A 7,478-nucleotide genomic window follows, 5' to 3' on the forward strand; every position below is an offset into this window, starting at 1 on the left:
TTTCAGCATGACAATGATCCCAAACACACCGCCCAGGCAACGAAGGAGTGGCTTCGTAAGAAGCATTTCAAGGTCCTAGAGTGGCCTAGCCAGTCTCCAGATCTCAACCCCATAGAAAATCTTTGGAGGGAGTTGAAAGTCCGTGTTGCCCAGCGACAGCCCCAAAACATCACTGCTCTAGAGGAGATCTGCATGGAGGAACGGGCCAAAATACCAGCAACAGTGTGTGAAAACCTTGTGAAGACTTACAGAAAACGTTTGACCTGTGTCATTGCCAACAAAGGGTATATAACAAAGTATTGAAAAACTTTTGTTATTGACCAAATGCTTATTTTCCACCATAATTTGCAAATAAATTCATAAAAAATCCTACAATGTGATTTTCTGGAGAAAAAAATGCTCATTTTGTCTGTCATAGTTGACGTGTACCTATGATGAAAATTACAGGCCTCTCTCATCTTTTTAAGTGGGGGAACTTGCACAATTGGTGGCTGACTAAATACTTTTTTCCCCCACTGTATATATTTCATGTTTGATTTATTTTTCTTGGGAAATAGTTTTTAATTAATCCAAACATTTTCGCAAAATATTTTAAATGCATTTTGAGGCTGTCTTTTGTATTATGTCATATTGAGCCAAAAACCTGACTTTACAGCTGGCCTATCTTGCGGAAATCACTCAGTTCTGCCTGCCTCCGAGACAAGACTCATCCCAATAAACGTGAACCTGCTGTGGGCTATGATGTAGGTAGGTAATGTTGAAATGTGCAGCGCAGGGCAGAATGAGTGGAATAGGGGAAAGCAATGATCTACAACGTTAATAACATCTAAATCATAAACACAAATAGGTAATTTAATCTACAGCGTTTGTTTTATAATTGGATTTGCTTTCTTGGGAGTCATTTTCAACACGACTATGATCATGAATCTCATTATAAATATTTGTGTTGTTTTTAAACAATACAATACAGGGTATGTTTATATATGAGGGAGGCTGTGTAATTTCTCCTTACTTGACTAACAACCATGATTTCCTTGAGCTGTGGTAGGAGGGGATTGGAGGGGGTAGGGATGCACCGTTTGATATATGGGATTTGCTTATGTACCAGAGTCCTACAATGGAATCCAGATTGCTGGGTAATGATATCAGGCTTGAATCTAGCTAATGAAGATGGGTTGGAATAGCCTGGGAAGCCAGAAAGGGCTCACATACATTTGAATCCATTTCAAACCCCATGTACAGTACAAGTCAAAGGGCCAGAGGTAGATTCGGCAGGGTGGAACATGCCACAGTTTTAAAATGTCTTCTTAAATGTGTTTTGAATGAGAAGATCACTGGATGTCAAATCAATGTCAGTTTAGACGTGTTTACAGTTAGATTCTATTTACTGTAGATCCTCCGGGCCCCTGTTTGTCTCATGCTACTGGGCTGTTAGGATGTCCCTGCTAGGAAAACCCGAAACTAGAAGGGCATAGAAATGAAATAGGACGTAAGATAAATATTTTACAGCACTACTCACTGAGAATTGGCTGCCTACTGCCTAGCAAGCAAGAATCGCTTTATATGTAGAGGCACTTCAGTGAATCTCAAAGAAACCAGAGTAATTTGTTAGTTAATTACTATGTAATTACGGTAGCTTACGATTTCTTAGTAAATACCAAGTAAACATCGGACTGTAAAATAAAGCGTAAGCCCTCATTTCTCCTCTACCTCCAGTTACATGTCTGCTTGTCCCAGTCAGGAAGCCTTGCTGTCCCAAATGGCACACTATTCCCTATACAGCGTACTATTTTTGACCAGGACCCATAGGGCTCTGATCAGAAGTAGTGCACTATGCAGGGAATAGGGTGCATTTTGGGACGCATGCTTAGTAAGACCATAGACAGAACACAATGTCTAATCCAATATTTGATGGACCAATCTGAGACATCCACTTGTTGTTGCTGAGTCAACGTTTTGTAAACCAACTTCAAGAACGTTATCTGTGACAACATCTATAGGGGTACAGCAGACTGCTTCAAAAAGCTAACTAGCATATTCACATCATATTGTCCCATATTTCAGTGTTCACGCTTCACAGTAGTTGTCCTTTGGCTGAAAATAAAATAAATAATATGCATTTATCACGAAATTATAGATCAGAAGACGGAAGACAATGAGATTCAACAGTTTCAGAATCAGACCTTGACTTTATTTAATTATTTCCTTGCAATTTTAAAGACTGAATTACACAGCATGCAATGTGTGTGTTATCATGACACAGCTCGCATGGCAGGCACATTGCACACCATGTACACACACACGCAACGAAACTACAATGCACCACAGCCCTGGTCAACACACACACACACATATGTAACAGGGTTATATTGGTGATTCCCCTTGCCACTTTATTGTTAAGCCAATGGGTTTTTGGTTTTGTCTTGCCTTCACCTACTCAACATGGCATCTTATTGGCTGGTTAGCGTAGCTTGCTTACGAGGGAGGATGTTTCAGTTAGAATCGTCCCAGTGAACAAGCACCAAACCAGCGGTAAGTTGTTGGTTGCAAAGCACTGTACGTCAAAAGTGATTTTTATACTCCCAAGTGATGATGTAAATGTATAATTTATATCAATTTGTTTGTAAATGTTATTCGAACATCACACATAAGATGCAGTGTTTTCTGGTGAATATTTGTTGTGCATTTTGTTGTAGAGAATTCCAGCTAATACTAGCTAGCAACTTACTGTGTCTGGTGGGGGGTTTGTATATTTTGTACAGTGCGTGAGTGCAGAGTTGGATGGTGAGCCGTGCATTGCAGGACGTGCAATTTTGTGCTGTTCCTATTAGGTACATTGTTAAAGATATTATATTGTAATTGTATTATTTTGGTAACTACATGCCCCAGTGAACAAGCACCAAACCAGCGTGCGTGAGTGCAGAGTTGGATGGTGAGCCGTGCATTGCATGACGTGCAATTTTGAGCTGTTCCTATCAGAATAAAGCTACATGACTGGTGTTACAAGATGGAGTTCGTGTTGATGATTGATTGTACACAACGCAAGAAGAGTACTGTTACAGTGGTGCCGTGACCGTTCTTCTGGATCGGATCATCCTTCGCTGGATTTCCATCTCAGAACTTCGCCGTGGTTGCCATTGAAGAATCAGATAAGACGTTGCTGGTGCAGTTTTTGGCAATATCGCATTTCGCCACAAGAGAGCGCTTACATTTTTATTAGTGTGTTGATTTCCAATTGTTAAGATGGAAGGTGTTGGGAGAGATAGGGGTTTCCTGACATTTAATCTGTCACCATCTGTTGGTAGGGGTTCAGCCAAAATTCCAGTTGCTTCTACACCTATGCCTAAACTGGAGGGTTTTGGGAGTTTTGATGATAGTTTACCCATGGAAACGCCCAAGGATGTGTATGAAAGAGTTTTGCCAAATGCAGGGAGTGGGGAGGTCTCCATGGATTTCATAGCAGACATAGTACAGCAGATTGGTCATTCCATTGGGGAGAACATTACCTCCTGTTTGGAGTCAAAAGCAATTGTTGGACATGTTGGTGACAATGTTATGGGAAATGCATGCAGCTCTAGGGGTATGGATGTGTCAGTCTGATATCAGGGAACCGGTGTACTTTCGGGGGGATGGCTCTGAAAAGTGCACAGTGCATGAGTGGGAGGATATGGTCATGGTTTACATGCGTAAGAGGGACGTATCTGTGATGGACCAAGCAGATTAGGTTATGGGTAGGCTTATGGGAAGGGCCCGTGATGTTGTTAAAGTGGGCATACGCAGCAATCCCTCCGTTGATTTATCCAAAGGCCCGAGTCCCATATTTGACATACTGAAACAACATTTTAGTGACACTGCTTTTTCAAGCATGACCCATCTCGTGAGCTCACAGTCATGTTCATCAGACATTGCCCTAACACCGAACTGTCGCTTATCTTTAAGTGCAAACCATTACAGCAGTGGACCGCTGCAGATGTTCATGAGAGGTTGGATGAATACAGGAGGGAGCAGAGGTACTCTCACTTATCTAAGGTGACCCCAGCCATCGCAACAATGAAGCAGGAAGTTGGTGCTGTCATGCCAATCACCATGCCTGCTGTGAGGCCCCACATGGAAGTACCTAATGCGTTGCCTTCTCCAGCCCAGACTATTCAGGGCTCAGCTGAGCCGATGGAACGTATCCTTGCAATGCTGGAGCTTGTGCTGGAGCAGAGGCCACAACAGTCTGACCGTAAATTCCAAAAAGAGAATAGGAGCAAATTGAAGTCTAATGGGCCATGTAATGTGTGCGGGGATGCTGGACATGATACTTACTTTCACTGCAGGGCCAATCACCTCTGCTTTCTTTGTCATGTAGCTGGCCACGCACGCTCTCAGTGCCCCAAGGCCGCAGCTCTGCGCACAGCTGGTGGAGTCCCTACAGTAATCACTGCTCAGCTCCCGGGAAACTAGTAGGCCTGCATGTAGAAGGGGAGAGTGTTGGGCCTTTTGTAGAGTCCCCATCAGTGAGAGCTGTTGATTTGGAGTCTGTATATAAAAGTGTTTGTGACGAAATGGAGACTGAGAAGAGTATCATAATGCAGACACACAAACACACAAAGACTTTCCCCATATGATGATTTATTCTATGCCAAGGTGTTAATAGGAGGAGAAGTAGAAGTGAGAGCTATGCTTGACAGTGGGTCCATGGCTTGTACCTTGAACTCTAGGGTCTTACCTGAACTGTTGCATGCAGGAGTGTTGAAAAGTCCATCATTGAGTCCTACAGAGGTAGTCTTGGTTGGTTGTGGTGGGTTGAAGACGAGGCCTTCGGGAGTATGTGAGCTGGAGATGGAGGTGTACGGCTGTAGAGTTGCCATGCCTACACTGGTGGTTGAAGGCCAGAGTGATGACCTCATCTTGGGCAGCAATCTCCTAAAGCACTTGATTCGCCACCTGAAGACTAATGGAGATCTCTGGAAGAGGGTTTATACTCCTGTGTGTGATGGGGGTGAGGAGAGCAAGCTAATCAACATGATGGCTAATGTGGAGAGATGGAGAGACAGTGAAGTACCTGACAAAGTTGGAACTGTGAGACTAAAAGGGGCTGTGACTCTAGAGCCAATGCAGGAGCACTTAGTCTGGGGCAGACTACGAAACACTCAGAATCTATCAGTGGGCAGTGCTGTTCTCATTGAGCCCAGCAGTTCAAGGTCAACACCAAGGTCAATCCTGGTAGGGAGGACAGTAGCTCTATTGGGGGGGGATTGGTGGCTCCCTGTTAAAGTGATAAACCCTTCTCAGAAGACAGTGACATTGAGACGAAACGCCACTCTAGCCGATGCCTTTCCTTGCATGGCTCTAGAGGACTTTGACTGTTCGTGTGTGAATGATGATTCATCAGCAGCTTTTCAGCAGCAAGTGCAGAGAACGGCTGATATACTCACTGACTGCCAAGATTACTTGACACTGACTGATGACGGTTCCAGCCAACTTCACGATACTGACAGACCTGACAATTCAAGCAGTCCTGAGGTCTTACGTGACTTAGGTTTGACTGATATTGATGTCGACTCCTGTCAAGTGGCTCCTGCTGGTAAGAAGAAACTCATCCAGCTCATAGCTGAGTACCAGTCCATTTCTTCCAGGCACAAGTTGGATTGTGGAAAAGCTTCTGGATGTCTTCACCGCATTCAACTGAATGATGAGAAACCCTTTCGGATGCCCTACCGACGACTTTCACCAAATCATTATGAGAAGCTCAAGCAAGCATTGAATGAGATGGAAGAACGTGAAATCATAAGGAAGTCTAGTAGTGAGTTCGCCTCTCCCCTTGTCCTTGTATGGAAGAAATCTGGAGACCTGAGACTCTGTACTGATTTTAGTTTGCTCAATGCTCGCACCATCAAGGATGCACACCCACTCCCTCACCAGGCTGATGCGCTGGCTGCTTTAGGTGGAAATGCCTTTTTCTCGACAATGGACCTTACCTCTGGTTACTACAATGTGGAAGTGCATGAGGATGACCGGAGATTCACAGCTTTTACGTCGCCATTTGGATTGTACGAATACAATCGTATGCCACAGGGGTTATGTAATAGTCCTGCAACCTTTATGAGGATGATGCTAAACATCTTTGGGGATCAGAACTTTCTTAGCCTGCTGTGTTACCTTGACAATGTCTTGGTCTATGCACCCTCTGAAGATCTGGCTATACAGCACCTGGAAATGGTTTTTGAGCGTCTCAAGGCTCACAACCTGAAGTTGGCGCCTAAAAAGTGTAACTTTCTGCAGAGGTCTGTGAAGTTTCTTGGGCATATCATTAGTGTGGATGGTGTAGCTACAGACCCTGAGAAGGTGAGGGCCATTACAGGAGTAACAGAAGCTGATCTGATGGAAGATGGCACTGACATTTCATCTCAGAAGAAATGGAGGTCATTCCTTGGGATGGTGGTGTATTATCAACAATTCATTGAAGGTTGCTTGACCATCGCAAAGCCTCTCTTTGGATTGACTACTGGACACAAGGCTCCACGCTGGAAAAATAAGCGACGCTCACCTGTCAGGAAGTTGATGGCTGCCGACTGGACAACAGAATGCAGACAGGCCTAATTCCAGCTAAAGCAAGCCTTAATGGACCAGGTTTTGTTGGCCCACCCCAACTTCGACAAACCCTTTCTACTCTCGGTGGATGCGTCCAGCAACGGCTTAGGTGCTGTGCTGTCCCAGGTGCAGGAACAGGGAGCTACAGCGAGACCTATAGCCTTCGCGAGCAAGTCCTTCAGTTATGCGCAATCGAGGTATCCAGCGCACCGGCTCGAGTTCTTTGCAATGAAATGGGCTATCTGTGACAAGTTCCACCACTGGCTACGGGGACAGCAGTTCACGGTATGGACGGATAATAATCCCTTGACATACATTCTGACCAAAGCAAAGCTTGATGCTTGTGAACAGAGATGGGTCGCCAAGCTGGCACCGTACGAGTTTGACATCAAGTACATCCCTGGAAAAATAAATGTTGTTGCAGATGCTTTGAGCAGAGAGCCCTTTGTACGACCCAGTGCACTCCATCGCCTGACAAGGGTCCCGTACGAGACCTTACTAGCTGAAGCTAACGCTGTGCGCACAGACAGAGTACAAGATGTATTTCGCTGGTCCAGCCACCCCTTTGACAAAGCCTCTGACTCCAACAAAGTGGTCATTAACTGTCAGGCTACTGTTGACCCCCCATCTGGTGCTTTATCAAGAGATGAAGTTGCAGCTGTTCTTCATTCACACAGGTGCTGGGTGGGTGAAGTGGGCTCACATGCACTACTGTTGCCACAGCTTCCACAGGCTGTTATGCCATCAGAGCAGACCGATGTCGATGTTCTGCCACACGACCTACTGATGAGTAAGCAGCGTGATGACAACGTGATCAGCAGAGTGATCTTCTTTGTGGAGAGGGGGAGAAGACCATCCCGGAGAGTGTGCCCATGAGAGTGTTGAGGTTTTGTGTCTTC

Source organism: Coregonus lavaretus (assembly GCF_964263955.1).
Source record: "Coregonus lavaretus genome assembly, chromosome: 1".
NCBI classification, from domain to species: domain Eukaryota; kingdom Metazoa; phylum Chordata; class Actinopteri; order Salmoniformes; family Salmonidae; genus Coregonus; species Coregonus lavaretus.